The following is a 23,049-nucleotide window of genomic DNA, read 5'->3' on the forward strand; positions in this document are numbered from 1 at the left end:
ACCACAAAGGCTTTGACCAGGCTGAACTAAGCACAACCTGTCTTCCAAATGGGGTTTTCCACAAGCTTGCAGCTTGTCCTGTTCCAGTCCCAGTCCCAGCTGCTGGTGGTGCTAACTGTAAAACTGCATAACTGAATTCCTTCCCCCCCCACCCCTCTCTCTTACTCTGAGGGAAAGCCTGTTTTTTTTTTCTCTCTGCTTGCAAAACTACATGACCCAACAAGTTCCACTCCAGACAGCCTGCGGCTCCGACGAGTTCTTTCATCTCTTGCCTTTTTGTAAACAACAATCCATTAGTGACATCTCTTGAGCACTCTCCAAAGCTTTTGTAAAAGCTCTTGGCACTGCCAGACTGTCTAGCATGAGCAGAGCTCCAGTATTTTAAATAAGACCTGTTTTAAAGTGTTTGTATGTGACCTACACTAAAAAGCCTGCCCCAATTTATCTTCCCAGAACATATATACAATACAAACACAACATAATCTGTCACACTGCATTGAGTCAGACTCCATGTAAGTTTAGATTTAACAAAATATGTTTTAACAGGGGAAGGGTACAGTTTCAGTGTAAAGGTAGTGTAAATGCTTTTCCCCCCTCACCCCGGGGGCATGGCCATACGACAAGACTGAGCAGATGTACTTTGGCTCAGCTCTCTGTGAAAAGTTTTTAAAAGATGGCTCAAAAGCTCTGGTGCATGAATCAGTTGATGACTTCGTCGTAGGAACTGCCTCTGGCCACCTAGTGAATCTGTCAATGACCGTAAACTAGTACCTAGAACTTCATGACACTGGGAACAGGCTGACAATGTCGACATGCATGTGGTCAAATCTGCGCTGCGGTGGCTGAAAAGGCTGAAGTGGTGCTTTCACATGCCTTTGTCATACCAACTTGTTGGCTCTCAGGCAGACTGTCATTTGAATGGAGGGGTAGAACAGTCTGAGAATGGCACTGAAAATGCAATGTCTCCACGCAGCAGGGACAATGGGGCAAGGCTGATCTCTGTAAACGTCGCACAGGAGAGTGGTACCTTGAGGCCCAAAGGCTACATACTCGAGTTGCAGGCTCGCAACAGCAGTTCTATAAACCAGGAGTTTGTCGTCCTGGCACTGAGTTTTGGCGAATGCAATGTAGTCTACACCCAGAGAGGGGCCACGTACTGCTTGAACAAAGGAGCAGGACAGGGCGTTAGCCACCACATTACTCTTACCAGAGATGTGTTTAATCCTGGTTGTAAACTTTGATATGTAAGATAGGTGACATTGCTGGTGGGCTGACCAGGGATCTGATGCCTTCATGAAGGTGAACGTTAGCAGTTTGTGGTCAGTAAAAACTGAAGTCCCTGCCTATCAAAAAATATTAGAAGTGTCTGACCGCTAGGTACAGTGCCAGCTGTATTTCATTTCTGGTGGGCAGAGGTGCCTACTAAAAAAACACAAAAGGCTTTCAATGTCCATTGATGTACAGCCTACTGCTGTGTCAGATGTGTCTATCATCAAGGTTGCTGGTGCATCCATTGGTGGATGGACCAGCAATGTTGCCTTCGCTAGGGCGTCTTTGGTCTGCTGGAATGCTTCCGTCGTCTCTCTTGTCCACTCGAGTTCTTTGGCATTGCTGGACATGAAGTCGAAAAGGGGTTTCATAATATGAGTTGCAGAGAGTAGAAAGCGACAATAGAAATCCCCACAAGTTCCTGGAGTCCTTTGATCGTATCGGGCCTCACGAATTTGAGGATGGCTTCCACCTTGCTAGCCAACAGAAAGACACCCTGGTTGCTGATCTGATGCCCCACTGCATCCATTAGTCGCTGGGATGTTTGTGTAACATTTTTGAGCCCAAAAAGCATTCTCAAAAATTTGAAGAGGCCAAACTGTGTTATGATGGGAATCTTGGGCATATCCTCTGGGTTTACAGGTATTTGGTCATACCCACGCACCGTCAATTTTAGGAAATATCTTGGCCTCATGAAGATTAGCTGTAAAATTCTGTATTTGGGGCACGGGGTAGCGCTCTGCAGTGGTAGCATGGTTGAGACACCTGTAATCCCCACAAGGTCTCCTGCCTCCTGTGGCTGTGGCACCATATGTAGCAGGGAAGACCATGGCTATTAAACCTACATATGATTCCAAGTTCCTCCATTTTGTGGAATTCTTGTTTTGCAAGCTTAAACTTGTTGGGCAGCAGGCCTTGGACTCAGCCATGTAGAGGAAGTCCTTGGGTGAGGATGTTACGTATGATGCCATATTTGGGTGTGGTAGTGGAGAACTGGGGAGTGAAAATGTTCGGAAACTCTGCAAGAAGTTTGGCGAATTCGTTGTTGGAGTACTCTATGGCGTCTAGGTAGTTTGACTTTTCCTAGGCGGAAAGTCTGGAATGCACCAATCGGCACCTCTTTAAGTCCACCATCAGCGAGTGAGCTCTGATGAAGTCGGAACCCACAATGGCCAGGACACAGCAGCAAGAATGAACTTCCTTGTGACCTTAATTTGCACTGAATTTCAGGGGTATAGTCCATGTGCCATTTGTACGTATCAAACAGTTATTCAACACAGTGAGTGCTGGTCCTGGTACAAATGTCAAAGCCTGAAGAGGGAAGCACACTAACCTCTACACTCATGTCAACTAGAACTCTCCCAGGACAAATTTCATCCCAGATGTAGACTGTTACGGTGGCCAGCCGCCTTAGCCATTAGCAACAACTAGCAATGGTTTTTCCCTGAAAAGTGCAAGGGGGTCAGCAGCGGTGAGCTCCTGCACCCCACTGTTGATGGTAAAAACACCAGGTGGTTTTCACAAAGTCATGTTTGTCCGGAGGAACATGCACCCTCGTCACTGGTACCGCGGAGCCTGGGCCTTTGGGTGTGACGCAGCACTAATTTGTGTGGGCCTTGCTGTTTTGCACACTGGAGACAAAGTCTTGGAGAACAGGTTCAGTTTTATTTCGAGTCTGCAAAGTCGGGTGCCCCTGGTCTGAAGACACACCGGAGGTTCAGAATCATCACTCTTTTGTACAGTCCCGCGCTCATTATCACCCCACCTTCATTTACCTTCTTCCAATCAGAATTTTAGTACATTACAATATTCTCCTTCTCCCTTCCATCAATCCAAGTATCACTCAGTTCCTCCTTCTTCATACATCGCATGTTATGTTAATTAGTTCATTCCCTCCTTAGGGGCGTCTAAGTTAATATTCATGTCTCTATTAAGCAAGTGCAGTACTAGCTATAGACTACCTTAGGTCACTGTACCAGCCTGAATCAGATCCTTGCATCTTTGGGGCTCCTGATAAGAAGGAGCCCACTAGCCAGTACTATCTACTTTCAAGATCTTATCTACATACTTTGCATTTCATCTCTTTTCACAGAATGGTGTGAGTTTAATCACTTTCAACCATTTTTCACAGGGTATAATCTAAAAACAACTGCCTGAAGAGCAAGGCCTATGATCGTCTGCCAGTGCCAACATGTCGTTCATTAACTTCGAAAGGGCATGGTCCCGCAGGCCATAGATATAGAGGAGCCATGGAGTTTGCTCACGCTGTGAAAGACCGTAAATCTGGAGAAGGAGGGCTTTTAGGTCTTCGTACTTTCAGAGAGCTGGTGGATCTGAAGGAAATCCACTGCTCGACTGGCCGTGTGCTGGTCGAGGGTGCTTACCACATGATAGTACATAGTGGCATCCACATCTGTCTTGCGAATGTGGAACTGCACCTCAGCCTGCCCGACCCAAACTTCAGGTTGAGTGGTTCAAAAGACAGGCAGTTTGAGCAAAACTGCTGCGTTGTTAATGTTGGGTCCAAAATCCATTTGGGCCTGTCAGGGTCACCAATGTAGCAATTACGTCGCAGACGTAGTCGAGTTGAAGATCAGTAAAAGTCGTTACTCAGTCACACACAGCTTTTGAAAACCCCACGTGTTCCAAGTAACATCGTCGCATTGTGTCATCATGACATCACTCGGAACCTCCGGTGAGCCTCTACTGTGTAACTTCAACTATGAATGCAGGATATGGGTTGGTTCAATATGATTTTTTTGTTTTACATCAGCTGTATCTCACAGAAGTTGCACAAATCTAAGCCAGAAATACTAGAACTAGGTGTGAAATAGAGGAAGGAACATTCTTTCATTCATCTTGGTCATGTGGCAAAACATTTCTGAAGTATTAACAAGAATTACAAGGGTGACCTTCTCAAGTGATCCAGAACTTTATGTTTTAGGCAATTTTATAGACATAAGTAATGATCTTAAAGAGCTTCAAAGTTTGTTTGTTAAAATAGCAGTTCCCAAAAAATGTATTGGAATCACGTGGAAGTAGGACTCTCCAGTTACCTTGGCGAAGTGGATAGAAAAGATGAATAGTTGTATACCAGTGGAAAAAATAAAATACAATTTAAGGAATAAGTATGATACATTTCTTAAAATATGGTGACCATATTTGAACTACGTTGCTAAATTAAAAAGTGATTTCCCCCTAAACTGTGAGCTCTGACAGTGTACGAAAAGGTATTTAATAAAGGGGGCGGGGGGGGAACAGAAGGGGGGTGGAGTTTGGGTTTTTGTATGTGTGTTTTTTTTTAAATTTCGCTTCATACAAAATTTAATATATAATTGACATGTTATAATTTGTAAAAAAAAAAAAAAAAAAAAAAAAAAATTCCCCCCACCCCCCCCCCCCAACCGAGCATACTCCATCTGGCACAATTTAGGGCTCCTTTTCTGCTACTGGTATGGTATTTTGGATTCTAGTTTGAATTTCAGCCCCACAAAAGTAGTATCCATTAAATAGTTCACCGCATAAATTTAACATTAAAAAATGGTCATGAAAATGTGACTTTTACATGAGTATATGCGACAATGATAAAGTGTCCAAATGTTCTAATATGCAAAAGTCTTTCAAATTTTCTTATGTGATCCACATGTTTTAAAAACATCTAATCTACTTGGGTTGATAGATCTGCAGGTTCAGGTTGAATAGTTTTTTTTTTTGCTATTTGTATTTCTGTCCTAACATGTTTCAGTTTTAGGCCATCCAATTGGTGAAATAAATGAAAATTTTAAAAGTGGAGAAACTGAAAATATAAACAGAAAATGCTAGAAATAATCAGCAGATCAGGTTCTGTCTGTGAGAATTTCAGGTCAGAAATTCTCCTTCAAAACAGTCAATTTGTCATCTGATTGTGTAAGTGCAACCTGACGAAATGGTGTTCTCTGGTCCTTGGTGCACAACCAAATAAATATAAGACACGTACAGACAAACAATACATATGCAGAACATTTTATCTATACAAATAAAAAAAAAAATATTGCTTTCTACATCTGAAAGTCTTAAATGGTTAGTGTGAGAAGTTCCTTTGGTCGTTCAGCATGCTCACTGTCAGTGGGAGCCTGGTGCTGCTAGCTGAAAGAACTTTGTGCAAGGTGGAAGGGATCCTCTGTGATTTTTGTGCACCCTCTTCAGACAATAATCCCGATAGGTCACGTCAGTGGGGGTAGGGAGACTCCAGTGACCCTCTCTGCCACCCTTTTCATCCTGTGGATTGACCTCTGATCCATTTCTTTGTGGCAACTGTATCACACTGAGATGCAGCTGGACAAGGCGCTCTCAATAGAGCTCCTATAGTAGACTGACATAATGGTGGTCAGTAACCTTGCCTGCTTCAGTCTTTTCAGGAAATGCAGTTGCTATTGCACCTTCCTGAGGAGATGTTGAGTGTTCACAATAGGTCACTAGTTAAGTGAACTCCAAGGATCTTGGTGTTCTCCACTCTCTCTACTATAGAATTGTTGATGTGCAGTGAAGGGTGGTCAATCCTGATCCTCTTGAAGTCCATGATCATCTCCTTCATCTTGTCCTCGTTGAGATTCAGGTTGCTACTCTTGCACTATTTCATGAGATTTTCCATCTCTTCTCCATAGTGTAACTCCTCATTTTTACTGATGAGGCCAACTACTGTTGTGTCATCTGCAAACTTGATGACACTGTTGAAGCTGGATCTGGTAATGCAGTCATCAGTCTCTAGTGTGATTAGAAGCTCTGAGGTCCACCAGTGCTCAGCGTGATGGAGCTTGACAGTCTGCTACCGACACGAACAGACTGTGGCCTTTCTATTAGGAAGTCCAGGATCCAATAACAGAAGGGTGTTGAGTCCCAGTGAGGACAGCTTCTCCACCAGGGTATTAAACACCAAGCTGGTCAATGAACAGCAGCCTGGTGTATAAGGTATTGTTCTCCAGGTGGGCCAGGATGGAGTGAAATGACAAGGCTACAGCATCATCTGGAATGGTTTCTTCAATGAGTCCAGTGTCCCTGGGATGTGTGCTTTGATTCATTCCATCACCAGACACTCTTGATCATTTCATAATGGTGATGGTCAGTGCCACAGGGTGGTAGTCATTGAGGCCTGTTATTGTTGCCCTCTTGGATATCGGGATGACAGTAGCTCTCTTGAACCCTGCGGGATCGATGGACCTCTGCAGTGAGGTGTGACGATGTCTGAGAAGACCTCCATCGATTGGTCTGTGCAGTCTTTCAGTACACAACCAGGTTTGTTGTCTGGTCCTGCTGTCTTGTGTGGGTTCACCTTGAATAGGGTTCTCCTCGCGACTATACAGGGGACCGGTCATCAGAGGGAAATGGAGCTTTCTTTGATGTCATCCTGTTTGTCCCATCAAGCCATCCATAGAAGGTGTTCAATCTGTCTGGAAGGGAGCTGTCATTGTCCTTTATTCTCACGGTTAACTTCTGATTCATTATAGTCTTGATCCCTCATGTCACTCGTGTCACACATCTTTCAGTGAATCTTCCATGCGTTCTCCTACTTTGCCTTCTGGATTCTGCAAAAGAAGCTTGTTAAACTGTAGGGAGTCTAGGGAAGTGGGGTAAAACTGGGATGAATACAGGGATAAGATGGAAACAAGGTTTCTGGCCAATGAGTGAATGGGAGCAGTTAGAGGATGAGAAAACAGGCAATGTTCTCCATTTCCAGAGGAATAAAGAAATATAAGGGAAATAAAGCAATCAAACTCAGTCAATATTACATGATTGACTGCAACAAATAAAGAAATTAACTTAACTGAAGTTGTAGAATTGAATGTTAAGTTGAGAAGACTTACTTCAAATAGAGGACCTCAATTTACTTCCTCACTGTGGACAGCCTTGTCTCACTTGCTTGGTTCAACAATTCATCATACAAATGCCTATCATCCCCAGGTTAATGGAATAGTGGGAAGATTTCATCGCCATTCCAAGACAGCCTTGATGGCTTGGTTAGACAGACCGAACTGGGCTGATGAGCTGTCCTGGGTATTGCTGGGCATTGGAACAACTCTAAAGAAGGATCTCGAAGCTTCATCTGTGGAGCTTGTGTAGAGTGCATGGTTGATGGTCCCAGGGGAGTTTCAACTCCATTGGTGATCCTAAGGAACTGTTGACCAGGCTAAGGGGGACCGTAAGAAAATTGACCCCTATACCACCATCTTCGCATGGAGAACACTCTTCCTTTGTACCCAAAGACCTGAAAAACTGCAAATATGTCTTCGTCCATATGGGAACACTTGGTCAACCTTTGCATATGCTTTACCAAGGGCCTTATACAAACTCAGACAAACTAGGTTGACCTGTATTTTGGACGTCGGAGGAAAGCCACTCTTTCACTATTGACAGGTTTATAACAGCTTATGTGGACATCTTCCCCACTGCAGCAGCCAAAAGTCCATCACAGAGGTCGACCACCTAAAATACAGGCAAACCTTTCTGGGGACAGGGGAGCTGTGTAGTGGCGCTTTGGCGGCACCACATCTCCCAGAGGGCATCAAATTGGCTATGTGACGTCAGTGCATGTCGGACGCGTGATTCGGGCTTTTAAATGGTTGTGTGGCTTATGAAGAGTAAATCTGTTTAATTCACTCTCAAAATGCCTTGCGTAGTTATTTCAACGTGCCCACTGTGATTCCAGTGTCCACAATACAATAATAGTTAGCCTCATCAGCAACAAAGATGTATCGCATTACAGAGAGGAGGTTGAAAGGCTTGTAAAAGGTGCATGAACAACAATCTGAGTCTCAACGTGGACAAGACAAAGGAGACTGGTGTGAACTTCAGGAGGACAAAGATTGTCCATTCTCCACTACACATTGGAGAAAGTGTCAAGCACAAAGTTCCTTGGCATGCATATAAGAGACGAACTATCCTGGGCTCCCTATACTTCCTCGTTAGCCAGGAAAGAAAAGGATCAGGAAGATAAGGAGGGTAAAACTACTGACCCCCCCCCCCCCCCCCCATCTTGAAAAACTTTTACAGAAGCACAATTGAGAGTGTCCTGCTTGACTGCATCATTGGGTGGCATGGAATCTTAAAACAGCATCAGACAAGGTCTGTGTAGAGGATCATTAAAACAGTTGAGAGGATCACTGGGGTCTCCCTTTCCTCTATAGATGACATTTACTGGGAATGCTGTCTAAATAGGCCTCAAGGAATTATGGAAGATCTTTTCCATTCAGTACACAATATTGTCAACTCACTGCCATCAATAAAAAGGTGCAGGTGCATCAAAATCAAAATGCTAGGCTGGGGAATAGCTTCTTCCCATAATCTGTAAGATTGATGTACAGTATCCTGTAAGCAGGTCAAGAACCCCAGGTATTTATATATTTATTTTGATTATTTATGTACTGTGTATTGGGTTTTTTGTGCATGCAACATGGTCTGGAGAGACGCTGTTTCATTGGGTTGTATATGTACAATCAGATGATATAGTAAAGTTGAACAAGATTTTTTATTTCTTCATTTTTTTTTTAGAGATACTGTACAGTAACAGGCCCTTCTAACCCATGAGCCCATACCACCCAAATAATTTACAAACCAATTAACTTATAAACCCCTTAAGTTTTTGGAAGGTGGGTTATTTAATTTTTGCTTAATGTCGAGTTTAACAATGGGAATTTTTTAACCAAACATACACAAACTCAATTTTAGTTGATACTTAAGACTGCATCACTTAATTTAGTGTGATTATTAAAATTATTTAATTTCAGTCTTAAAATGTGTAACAAGCCAGATCTACCAAGAAAAAGTCTTCCCCCACAAGACTTTTTTATAGTGGGGGAAATGAAAGCTAATGTTAAGGCAGAATTGATGAATGGAATCTTGTAATCTTGGGTCTCTCATAAATAAAACTAGTAAATTATTCTGAAATATTTCTCCCCTTTACATTGCTTCACTTACCTTGAAGAAAGCTCCGAGGGCGGATTCAGCAGGCAAACTCCGATCTGTCTGTGGGGTACACTCAAAGGTGGAACGAGGTCGCTCCACCTCCTCTGTGAAGGCAATGCCACTGAAAGCGGCTGTGAAGGATTATGTCGTGATGATGTTATCAGCCTGCAATTCAGGAGCACAAGTTTTAAAATCAATTCATTAATATAGCTAATTTTGTTGTGCAGGAGATCTGCCTGAGTCCTAAGGCTGCTTGAACAAATCTCTACCAGTGCACTTACCTGCTTTTTGCTCTCCATTTCGGATATAGGCCACTATCCCTTCTTGGCATGTATGTTCGATGTCGTGGCGACAGACTGGGTACTGCACCACTCGCTCCGCCTCCCTCAGTTCCAGAATATGACTCCCGACACTGCTGAGTTGAAAGCAATGGTGGCTCAGCCTTATATTAAAAAAAATCACTTTTTTTTCATTGAGCAGCCTTTAATGTGGGTGTGCACCATAAGAAAGATTATAGAAACATGGAAAATAGGGTGGAATGGCCTTCTTCATTTTTGTATCTTTTCCACTATTCAATATGATCATGGCTGATCATACAATTTACATACCCTATTCTGTTTTCTCTCCATATCCATCAACCCTTTTAGCCAATAGGGCCTCATCAGACTCTATTTTGAATATATTTAACTGGCCTGAACAATTTTCTGTGGTTGAGAGATCAACAAGTTCATAAATCTGAGTGAACAAGTTTCTTCTCATCTCGGTTATAAATGGGTTACTGAACATAAGAACATTTTTCCTTCATCTAGCCTGTCTAGACCTGTCAGAATTTTTTATTCCTTAATGATATCCTCTCTTATTCTTCTAAATTTTGATGCATATAATCCTTGTCTATCTGTTCTTTCTTCATACATCAGGTGTACTTCAAAAAGAGAACTTGGAGAAGGTATTTTTGAATAATTTCCTTCTGGCTGAATGAGAAATGGAAAACTGATAGAATTTCTCGTTAATCTGCAAAATATGAAATCTAAGACAAGAAACTTTGTACATTGTGCTGATTATTCCATAATTTGTGATTGAAGTTCAATTAATTCTGGAGTAAAATATGTTTTTTTTCCATTGAAATATCCTCCTGAATGGGAATGAAGTAAAAGCAAGATTAGTGCAGCTATATTGATAAATCTTAAAACATTTCTGTATTTATTAAAATTAAAGAGCAGAATAATCATAGTTTTGTTAATTTACTTGATGTCACGAGCTAAAGGTTCATAACAAATGTTACAGATTTGATTAACATTGGCTCCAGTTTTCAAAGTAAACTGTAAAATTTCAGCAAATAAGGCAAAATCCAATTACCAAAAATGTGACCAGGATGGGGACTCGCAAGAGCCATAGCATTAATTAATCATTGTGCACTGATTATGGTTTGATGTTTTTCTATAAATTTTATAATCAACATAGTTTCTTTTTTCAACTCTTGATTTATGAATGTTATTTAATTGATCTATAGGTGATGGCCTGGTACAGTACTTCCATTAATTATGATGGATAATAGGCGTTGCAGTTTGGATGTTGGTGATAAAGTTGAGGGCCTAAGGGAGGAGACATAGAAGGGCTCAGTTTGCACACCAGAGTTTACAAGAGGTCAATGTCAGTCTCGTATCATTTCCCAATCTCTTTGAGAAGCATTGATTCAGATCTATTAAAGTAATCTTCGTAACAATATGCAATCTGTAAACAGTTCTTGTGTCTGCATTTAAATACTTTAGCATTTGAGGTCAAAGTCATTATTACACTCAGCTTTATTCTTTTGGAATTATTCAAAGCAGTCAGTTTGATACTCACTGTGCCATTAGGAAAATCTTTATTCAAAGAAATGTGCTTTTCCTTCAGCCATCAAATGTTTTTGCCAGTATCCGATCTTCTCCAAAGTAATGATAGACTGTAGTGATTCCTGCTTTGAACTCCAATCACAAGAACTACCACATGATTCCATATTCAGCTTATGGTCAACCATGAGGATAACTTTCTCTTGACTATTGACAGGTACCCAGGGAGATCACATAATTCCTTCATTTTTAGACAGCCTATCATACTTCAGGGCACTGATATCCTGACATAGGTGGATTTTGAGGGATCAGGTCTACCATTCCTTTCTATAGCTTCTGACTCCTTGCTTTGTCTCTGATGCGGACATTCCATACAGAGAAAGTCACAGAGAGTGAGCTTTTTCATTGCTGTCTGAACCAATTGTGATGTCTGTTATATCCTGCACAGGAGAAGTTCTTATCCAAACGTCTTCAGAAGAGGAGAAATTAAAAGTATATGAGCTGTTGCAAATTCAATGGCAACAGATACAACTGATGCCAATAAAAGAGAATGAGGCCACATGCTTTGGATGAGTGCTCTCAGGCCAGAGATTTTCACGAACACCAAGTTTTGCATTTTGAATACTAATAATATTTATTTTTTGGAAGCAAAGGGCAATGCTTATAAACATGTCAGATGTTTTCAGTGTCAAAGCCAAGTAATATATCATTAGTATACCTGCTTGTGCAGTTCAATGATGTTGAAGGGAGAAGTTCCTTAAGTGCATTTTGCTATCGTAGAGTCTTCCTTGAGCTCAATGCAGAGCAGGATTTGAGTTGTGTTTAGTTTTGACTCATGACCACTCAGACAGTTGCAACTGTGCAACAATCACTTGTGAATAATTTTGTACATGTTTTGAGCAGATTCAACTTGACAGTTCTGCTATCAATGTAGCAGATTCCAAATCAGTGAAATTAATAAATAGGGAGTCAGAACTGTAATGAATTTCTTGTTGAGTTTTTTCAACTGAATCAAAGCTGTGCCAGGACAGCACAATGGCATGATTAATAGAGCTGTTTCCTTGCAGATCCAATGATCCAAGTTAGGGCTGGTAGATTAATTAATGCTCAGCATATCAAGAAGAGCTAAAGGTCTTTTTCCATAGCTCTGTAGCTCCCAAAGACATGGTGGTAGAATTTGGGGAGTTGATGGGATTGTGTACAGAAAAAGAAGGGATTAGTATGGGATTACACTAAATTGATGCTCATTGTATAAGTACAAGGACATGTTGAGCTGAAGTGCCTGTTTCAGGGTGACATGGCTCTGACCTCTAACCTTTTATGGTCATGTGCTCAACCATGTACTTGTACACTGCTGATGTTCCACTGACATATCAGTGGGGGCTGGGAATCCTGTTTGACTTTGGAAGGATTGTACTTGACTTCTGCTGGCAAGTTGTAAAATATCAATAGTTTGTGTATGTGGTGTTATGGGCCCAGAGGACCCCGAAACCCAGCAGCAATAGAAATTCACCAAGACAAATGGTTACTTAAGCAAAGGTTAATTATCTTTAAACATGAAAACAGGATCAAACTTTAACTTATTAGTATTAACTTAACCCCTTCTAATTCTAAGCGCACGATATGTAATGTGTATATAAGTTCAGAAAAGTTCTTTAATTCACAGTCCAATCTCACTTCTCACTTCTCCAAGTTCACTGGTAGCAAGCAATTCTTATACTGTGCACAGAATTTAACATTTATGAATTTCACCAGGCTTTGGTGCTTGAATGGTAAATGGTTACCGCTCAGGAAGGTTCTTGTCAGTTTTCAGAGAGAGATTTGTTGCTCGGACACAAACTGATTCCTTCCGATCAGCCACTTCAGTGTCTTGCTAAAGAAACTTGCCCCATCAGGATTTTCCAGATGATAACCTCTTTTTCATGTCACCACAGAGTTCCTTTTTGTTTCCTTTATTTCAAGTGAAACCTTATACAGCCAGCCATCTCCTCTTGTATGGACCACAAGGGCTTTGACCAAGCTGAACTGAGAACTCACAACCTGTCTTCAAAATGGGGTTTTCCCACAAGCTTGCCAGCTTGTCATGTTCTAGTCCTAGTTTCTGCTGCTGAACTGTAGAACAGAATTCTCTCTCTCTCACTCAAAAAAAACCACATGACCCTCATAGAACAGCACTCTGCACTTAGACCGATTGCAGCACCGGACCCAATCTTCAAAGACAGCATGTCCAATTAACACCTACTTGTGAAGTCTTTATAGACGTTCCTCAAAATTTTTGCAAAGACTCTCAGAGCCTGGACTGTCTGGCTTGAGCAGAGCTCCACCATTTTAAATGAGATTTGTTTTGAAGTGTTTGTATGTGACCTACACTTAAAAAAAACCTGCCACAATTTATCTCCTTTAAAACATATCTATATACAATATAAAATATAACCTAATTCGATACAGTGGTAAGAGCCCAAAGTTTGGTTGGAAACAATGGGGGTCAAAAGCTTGGGTAGGTTTGTGGGACTAGGATCTGGAATGTGGGTGAATTATGTGGCTGGGTTTGGGGTTGGGTAGGAAATACCAGGGTCAAGATGGTGGAGAAGGCTGCAGTCAGAGCCAGAGGCTCTTGGGGTTGGGCTTTTGGGGTTGCACGATTGTATGGACTCCAACTTGGAGAACAGCCATGACCATTTCCTTGACCAATTGCAGCTTGCTTGTTTATATAGAAAAAGAGATAATATATTTAAAACAATAGAGATAAATATTCACAGTTGTTTTTGGTGCAAGAAATAAAATGCTGTGTCTTAATAGTGCAAACTTAACAGTGAGTTAAATTTTGTTTTAATTAATTTTAAAAAAAATGATTTAGACATACAGCACATACAGGTCCTTTTGGCCCATGAGCCTGTGTGTCCCAATTGACCTACAATCCCTGTACGTTTTGAAAGGTGAGAGGAAACCAGAGCACCCGAATGAAACCCCGCAGATACAGTGGTGGCGGGGGGGGGGGGGGGGGGGTGAGGAAGAATGTACTAACTCCTTACAGACAGCACTGGATTTGAACCCAAGGTGCTGATGCTATAACAGTGTTGTGCAAACTGCATTGTTATCTGTACTGACTATTTCAAAGAACATGAGGTCTCTTCTGCTTGCTGTGCTAGCTGGCTGTTCTGTCACATTCACTTGAAAAGTATAGTGGTACCCTGATGTGGCCTTCTTCAAACAATGTGGCTTTCCTCTACCACCATCAACTCAGCCCTCACCTGCATATTCTTAATTACCTCCACATCTTCCCTCGCCCCACCACCTCTCATGAACAAGGACAGGATTCTTCTTATCCTTACCTACCACCCCACCATCCTCCACATTCAATACATTTCTGACACCTACTACATGATCACACCACTAGACACATATTCCCCACTCCTCCCTTCTCCATTTTTTGCAGGGACTTATTCCTCCATGACTCTCTGATAGCTCGGTGGTTAGAGCACTGGTCTTGTAAACCTGGGTCGTGAATTCATTCCTGACTGGGGCCTCATCTCTGTGAGAGGTGGTTGACAAAGTGGCAACTCTGTCTTCCTTACGGTAGACAAAGATACACGAAATTCTTTAAGTTACATTCTAAATGTAGTATCATGTGATAATAATGGAACCTTTACCCTTGTCCATTCCTCTTGACAGAGAAATTCTTTGCAGGACTAAGGAGAATAATAAGGAAGTTCTTATGGAAGGGGAAAACATCGAGAGTAGCGCTGGATAAATTAACAGAGAGATACAAGCAAGGAGGGTTACAGTTAACAAACTTTAAAAACTATTACAGAGCAGCACAACTAAGATAATTATCAGATTTTTATCATACGAGAGGATAGAACTAGATAAATTAGGAGAAAAGCATATACTTTATAAATGGGATGAAAAGCTGGTGCAATACAATAATTCACCAGAACTGCATCACATACTTAAAATATGAAAGAAAATACATGTGGACCAAAAAAAGATAAATGATCAAATACCAAAAATGATATTGACACAAAACCCACTAATCCCTTTTACAATAGATAATTTACTTTTGAGAGAATGGTCGAGAAAAGGAATCAAGAGAATAGAAAATTTTGGGAAATAATTTATTAACATTTGAACAATTGAAAGACAAATACGGAATAGCACACGTTACAATGTTTGCATATCACCAGTTGAAAGCTTATTTAAAGGACAAATTGGGAAACAGTTTGAGACTACCAGAAGGAAGCAGCTATGAATATCTAATTACAGACATAATTAAAAAAAATTATAACAAACATGTACATTAAACTGCAATGCAAAGAAGTGGATGAAACAAGGAAAAAACCGAAGCAAAGCTGGGAAAAAGATTTAAACAAAGATAAAAAATGAAACATAGGAAGAGCTATGTAAAGGAACAATGAAGGAATAAAGTAAATACAAGATTACACATGATACAATATAACTGGTTGCACAGACTATGTATCACACCTCAGAAATTAAGAGTGGGACCCAACAATATTGGATAGATGATTTTGCTGTAAACAAGAAATTGGAACAATAATACACGCAATTTGGGCATGTATAAAAGTGAAAACTTTCTGGGAAGAACTAAGTCAGATATTAAACAAAAGTACAAAGCACAACATACCAAAAAAAACAAGAAATTTTTCTGTTAAATAATATAAGAGACAAAGAACTAGGTCTAAAATTAGATAGAACCCAAAAAAGATTTATTATGATGGCCCAAGCAGTAGCAAAAAAAAGTGCATAATGACCCTTGTCCATTCCTCCCTCCCCACCAGTCGTTCCCATGGCACCTACCCCTGTGATCACACCTCCTCCCTCGCCACCATTCAGGCCCCAAACAGTCCTTCCAAATGAAGCAACGTTTTATTTGTGAATCTGCACGGATTGTTTGTTCTCCTCTATATCAGAGAGACTGGATGCAGAACGGGAGATTTCTTTGTTGAGTACCTTGTCTCTGTCCGCTACAATAGCGTGGATCTCCCAGAGGCCACCCATTTCAATTCCCCATCCCATTCCCTTGCTGACATGTATGTCTATGGAATCATGCACTGCCAGACTGAGACCATCCACAAATTGGAGGAAGAACATCTCTACTTCCATCTGGGCATCCCCTTGAAGAAGCGCTCAGGCCCAAAACATCAGTAATATATCTTTGTTTTTTATGCAATAGTGAAAGACCGGCTGAGTTCCTCCAGCATTTTGGTATGCTTTTACTACAGTCACAGTGGGCGTTTTTAAACTGCCCTGTAAAATGCGGTTAACTGGGCAATTTGCAAAGGGTCTGACGTGGTTAGGCACGTCGGAAATCAACTAGGTCCCTGCCCTACCTCAAAGGTAGTCAGGGAATCCATAGGACACGTCCTCCCATGGCTTGAAAGCATCAGTGGCCAACTCAGTTACTCCTGTGATGTCAGCGCTTACGCACTGGTGTCATAGGGAATCTCAGGTAGAACGGGAGGGAGGGGTCACTGGTGGGGCAGAGGGGTCCCTGCGTTCAGTGGGCCTGGGGGGATGCTGAGATTGGCGGGCTGGACGGATGCGGGGGTCAGCTGCAGTGGGGAGCAGAAGGGGTTGGCTGCTGTGGGGAAAGAGGGGTCAGCTGGGTCTATTTCCCCCCCTCAGGTTTCATCCATGTTTCAGCCTCCACCACCATCCTTGGCAAGGCATTCCAGGCTCCCACAACTCTGTGTCAAAAAACTTATCCCTGATGTCTCCCCCTAAACTTTCCTCCCTTCACCTTGTACAGATGTCCCTTGGTCTTTGCAATTCCTGCCCTACGAAAAAGGTGCTGGGTGTCCAGAATCTTGTACATCCCTATTAAGTCTCTCATCCTTCTTCGGTCAAAAGAGAAAAGTCCCAATCAGCTCAGCTAACCTTGCTTCTTAAGACTTATTTTCCAATTCAGCAACATCCCGGTAAATTTTCTCTGCACTCTCTCCATAGCTTCCACATCCTTCCTATAAAGCACCTGTATTAGCCAAATCTGTCCTTGCATCAGCCAAATCTCTGTAACAGCCACAACATCATAATTCCACATGTTGACCCAAGTTCTAAGTTTGTATCCTTTACTCTTTGCATTAAAACAGACACATTTCATACCCTTCAACTGACTACATTTATGCTTTCTCCTGTCTGTCCTTCCTCACAAACTCACAACATCATCATTCTTTCCACCTTTTTCTCTATTTTCTGCTCTCATATTCTGGTTCCCATTCCCCTGCTAAATTAGTTTAAACTCTCTTCTGGCACACCTGTGGGTAATGGTAATGCAAATATCCCTGCCAAGGCCCCTGCAATGTCTTCCCTAGCTTTCCATAATGACCAAGGATACACTTGTTTCTTTTGTAATGTGGACTCCATTCATCATTATTCCCCAAGTTCTGTTGCATTCATGTCTTTCTTCACAGTGGCTACAGATGAAAAGTTTTTGTTTAGAACCTTATCCATCTCCTGTGGCTCCACACACAGATACACTGTGGGAGGGTTAATGTAGTAGTTGGGCAGCAGGGTTAGCATAGCAGTTAACACAATGTTACAGTACCAGTGACCTGAGTTTGAATCTGGCACTGTCTGTAAAGTGTTTATATATTATATCCATGACCTCTGTGGATAATCTTGGATGGTCTGGTTTCCTCCTATCCTCCAAAATAAATGGGGTTGGTAGGTTAATTGGGTGTAATTGGGCTGCATGGGTTTAAAATGGCCAGAAAGGCTTTTGACTGCACTGTATCGATCAAATTTTAAAATAATTTTAAAGATTTTAAAAGGAATTAATAGAAACTTTGCTCGTGAGAGAGACTGGGACAAAGAATTATAATCTTAAATTTCAGAACCAAGCCATACAGGAGAAGTGTGGAATCCAGGGAGTGATTTTAATATAAAACAGACAGAGAACACAACTCGATGGAATGCAGGCTACTCATCTAGTTAGATCGGAAAAGTTGTTCCCATCCCATTCAACAGTGCAATGCCCTCTTCAGAAATATGTGAGGATTGCTGTGTAAATTGGGAGAGAGCTGTCTCAAAAAAAAGTTGAGCTCCAGTCTTATGATGTCTTATTTATGGAATCATACCTTGCAGTCTTCCATCACTGACCCTAGGTAAGTTTGTCTTACTGGCAGGATAGATCCACCAGATGTGGCAGTACAGTAATGTTCAGGTGAGAGAGTGTGAAAGTCAGCCTGTGCTGTACTTATTCTTTCACAAGGGAATAGCTCCTGGAGACTTCAACATTAACAAATTTTCTGATTATCAAGTGTCCTCCCTCAGTCAAGGAATCAGTGTTCCTCTGTACTGAACAACATTTGGAAGAAGCAGTGAGAGTATTGATGACACAGAACTAATTGATCTTGGAACCAACAAATCAACTTGAAACTACGATATCCAGTTGTGAATGTTGGTGGTCAGTTGAATAACTATCTGGGAGGGAGGGCTCCAAGAACATTTCTATCCCTTTTCCCTGTTTCCTTAAAATAGAGAAGGAAGCCATTTTGTGCATTGATTCTGCCAACTCACGGAACTATCCTATTCCCCCATAGATTTTCTTGTAATATGTTCACACAGACATGCTGATTAAGATCTCACCACACAATTGAACCCAGGTCCCAGGTGCTGCAAGGCAGTTGTAGAATTGATGCTGCCAAAACGATAGGAGCCCATCATGTGATTGCTATTTACAATTAAGTTCCAGCAAATGTGCTGAGCAGATAGTCCATCTCGGCTTTCACTGCAATTCTCACCACCAGAGAAGCTTGGTCTCCACTCAGTTTGATTCATTTGACATGGTTTCAAGAAACAACTGAGCTCACTGTAATGACAGCAATAGTGCTCAGAGACTTGTGAAGAGTACAAACACGCTTTTATTAGCTTGCAACTAATGGCCAGTATTTACAGAGGTCTTCAGGTAAATCTGAGGTAAGACAGGAAAACAGGGTTGATATCGGAGCCGACATGGGCGGAGTCAAGAGGAGAGGTTGGCCATCTAGTTCACTGCATTCACCCTGTTCTCCCGAAAACAGACCACATTCAGCAAAAAAAATTACAATTATTTACAAGTTGAATCTATCAGGTGGCCTGGTTACTCTGATCGAGCACCTTAACACTGGTGGACTTTACTCTTCCAGAACTTCTTGTGCCTCCTGTGGTTCTTGGGTAGTGGGACTTGAGGGGGGACTCTTGGGTCCTGGATGCAACAGTAGCTCCATTGGAACCACGTCGTCTGGAACCCTGCGTGGGGTGTTTGGAGGTTCTAGGTCTATTGTGGTTGTCATGACCTCAGTTCCTGAAGGTGCTAGATCTCTGATTGAGACAATGTCCTCCCTACCATCTGGGAATACCACATAGGCATACATCAGATTTGCATGCAGTAGGTGTATTTTCTCGACCAATGGGTCGCTGCAGAGAAGCGACCTTATGGAGTAGTGTGTGTGGGCAGAACCTCTTGCCAGCACAAGTCTGGAAGACCTTTAGACCGGAGAGCCAGTTTTACAGCCTTCCAGACCGTTGCATTCTCCTTTTCAACCTGTCCGTTCCTCCAGGGACTGTAGCTAGTCGTCCTGCTTGAGGCGACGCCTCTTGCGAGCAGGTATTGGTATAGCTCTACTTTCATAAACAATGAGCTCCGGTCACTATGAAAAAAGCTGGGATTCCCGAACATGGTGAAAATGGAGTGCAGAGCTCTGACTGTGGCGGTGGTGGTGGTGGTGTCTGGGCAGGGGATGGAGAATGAAAAACGCGAGTACTCATCGATAACGTTAAGAAAGTACATGTTCCCTTTGCTGGAGGAAGGGGCCCTTGAAATTAACACTGAATCATTGAAAGGGGCGTGAAGCTTTTATCAGGTGCACTTTGTTGGGGCGGTAGAAATGCGGTTTGCACTCAGAGCAGAACTGGCATGACTCGGTCATCTCCCTGATGTCTTCAATAGAGAAGGGCAGGTTGCGTGCCTTGACAATGTGGGCCATGCGGGCGATGCCCAGGTGGCAGAGCTTGTCGTGAAGTGACCATAACTGGCCGGTGTGTGCAGCAACACAGGTTCCTTAGGATAGGGCATCTGGAGGCTCATTAAGTCTACCTGGCCTATACACTGACCTATAGTTATAAATGGAGAGTTCCATCCTCCACCTCATCATTTTGTATTCTTTGTTTTACCCCTATTCGTATAATTGAAAATGAGTGCTACAGATCATTGATCAGTGAGCAGAATTAATTTCCTGCTGGCCAGGTGGTGCCTCCAGTGCCTGATGGCCTTCACAATGGCTTGAGCCTCCTTCTCCACAGACAGGTTTCAGAGCTCATGGCTTTACAGGGTGCAGGAAAAGAAAGTTACTGGCCTGCCTGCCTTTTTAATGGTAACGGCCAGAGCTATGTCAGAGGCATTGCTCTCCACTTGGTATGGTGAGTTTTCATCTACCGCATGCGTGGTGGCTTTCGCGATGTAGCTCCTGACTTAGTTAAAAGCCGCCTGGGTTTTGGCTGACAATGGGAAGAAGGTGGATTTTAAGAGGGGGCGGACCTTGTCAGCATAATGAGGTACCCACTTGGCGTAGTATGATAAGAAGCCCAGGAACCTCCTTAGTGGCTTCATGGTCCGTGGGATGAGGAGGCTTTTGAGGGGGACACATATGCTCAGGGTCTGGGCCAATGATGCCGTTCTCCACCACGTAGCCCAGGATAGCTCGGTGTTTGGACCTGAACACGCACTTACTGTCATTGTACATGAGGTTCAAGGATTTGGCTGTTTGGAGAAACTTCTGGAGATGGGTATCGTGGTCGTCTAAGTTATGTCCGCAAATGGTGACGTTGTTGAGATAGGGGAAGGTAGCCCTTCGCCTGTACTTGTCTATCATTTCATCTATCTGCCTCTGGAAGACCAAGACCTCATTCATAATGCCGAAAGGGATCCTCAGGAACTGCTAAAGCCGCCTATCGACCTCGAATACGGTGTAGGGACGGTCCTCGGATCGGACATATACTTGGTGATATGCAGCTTTCAGGTCGATGGACAAATAGACTCAGTACTACGTAATTTAATGCTCTATGTCCAAGATTCAGCTTTAGCTTTTCTCCCCTTCGCACAACTCTACCTGGGCTCTCCTCAGACTGTTGCTGGATTCAATGATTATTCCCTTGTGTTTAGGCTCTAATAAATTCTTGGACACCTTCACTGTATCGCTTGCTCTTTGTGGCTATTGGCTTAACTGCTGGGGGTTAGGTTCTGAAATTGGGGTGGGAGGGGTTCGATACACAGTGTGGAGAAACCGCATGTCGTCTCTAGGTTTTGGGATCTTCCATTCCATACCATGATAAGGGTATGTAGGCCTGAGTACTCTGTGGTCACGTTTGTAAGGTGACACAGGAAGTCTAGGCCCAGCAATACATACAGTCGGAACTTGCAAAATTCCCCCCCCCCCACCTCACAGTACAATACCCCTCATAGATAGATAGATAGATACGGTAGTCTGTGGGGTAAAACTTTAATTTGTACTGGTGAGCAGTCGTAGAATTTATAAAACTTTCCGTCAAGCCAATGTCTATTAAACAGTCCATCAGATGACCATTCACCCTTATCTCCGTCGTCAGCAACTGATGCCAGTGCTCTGGAGGCTGCATCGTTCCCCCTGCCACTGTTGTCTTGATCTGAAGGCCAAGGAGGTGGCATCGACCACGAGGAGTGGCAAGATGGCCACCATTCCTGCCATTGTTTCTCATCCGGTAGGGGTTCCCGCCACAAGGTGCAGCAATATGGTGGCAGCGAGCAGTATGGAGAGCCGTGGGCCCACAATTCTGGGCTTGGGCATGGGGTGTATGACTATTTGATGGCTGCGCATGTGGTAGCCTTCCTGGGGTTTCCTTTTGCCCGACAGACTTTAGCCCAGTATCCCCTCTTCCACATCTGAGCACATGGAGTCTCTCACGGGGCATCTGTCGCAGGACTGTTTGGCCTGTCCGCAGAAGTGCACTCCTGGTTGCGTGTGGCCACGGTAGTTGGTACTTGGGCAACTATGCACAGCAGGGCTGGGTTTCTGAGAAGGTGCTGCTTTCGTTAGCGAGGTGATCTGCTCCCAGTTGGGACTGTTTGAGGGATTCCACAAGATCAAGGCTACTGGCAAGGTCTTCTTCCCTAACTTGAATAGTCGCTGCCTCATATATCTCAAACTCACTCCAGCCACAAGAATACCCCAGACTTGTTCTTCTTCCCTCACCTGGGCTGAGACTGCCTTGTAGTGGCACGTTCTTGTCAGCGATTCACCCGGTCATTCCTGACGTTGTGATGTTGTCTCATCAGCATGTTGTTTTGGGGCCTCATGTAGTGGCCCTCAAGGCCTTCGGTGGCTGTATTGTACGTCGCGCTGTCCCTGATGACCGCGAATCCCTTGGGGCTGACTCAAGAGAGGAAGGCCTATCTCCGGAGGCCATTGGAGTGGAAGAATTCTTGGGTGGCTGCTATGTAGGATTGGAAGCACTCCAACCAGTAGGCAAATTCCTCCGGGGCCTCTGGGGACAGAGGGTTGACCTGGAGCATCCCAGTCTTCAAGAGGGCTTCTGTCCCATCTTCAAAAGCAAGCTAATAAAATTGTAACATGATCAATAGTACTCAGAGATTTGTGAGGAGCACAAATGCGCTTGCAACTAACAGGTAGTATTTTCAAATGTAAGGCGGGAAAACAGGGTTTATATCTGGACAGACAGAGGCGGAGCCAAGAGGAGGGGTCGGCTGTCTAATCTACACACACAGTGGACTGCAAGCTGTGCATGTAGCAATGTCAATGTGGCCACACAACGTCCTTGCTATAGTGCTGAGGATTTGTTCTCTAGTACTAGTTCTACAGCGAGCCAAGCTATTTGATTAAAAGTTAGCATCTATCCAAAATATGGAAAATTGCCCATATACTACATGACATGTTTATAGGAAGCATGACAAATCCAATGCAGCTAACTATTGCTCAGTCTGTTCTCAACTCATCGTCAAAATAGTCATCAGCATGTTGGC

The 23,049-nt window shown here is 42.9% G+C and overlaps 1 protein-coding gene across 7 annotated transcripts in view; it reads left to right on the forward strand.

Annotated features, from left to right (window-relative positions):
• The window catches only part of kiaa0232 (KIAA0232 ortholog), a 125,596-nt gene that overhangs the window by 27,629 nt on the left and 74,918 nt on the right, over window positions 1-23,049 (forward strand). The gene's annotated exons all lie outside the window — the stretch shown is intronic.

Source organism: Narcine bancroftii, chromosome 3 (assembly GCF_036971445.1).
Source record: "Narcine bancroftii isolate sNarBan1 chromosome 3, sNarBan1.hap1, whole genome shotgun sequence".
NCBI classification, from domain to species: domain Eukaryota; kingdom Metazoa; phylum Chordata; class Chondrichthyes; order Torpediniformes; family Narcinidae; genus Narcine; species Narcine bancroftii.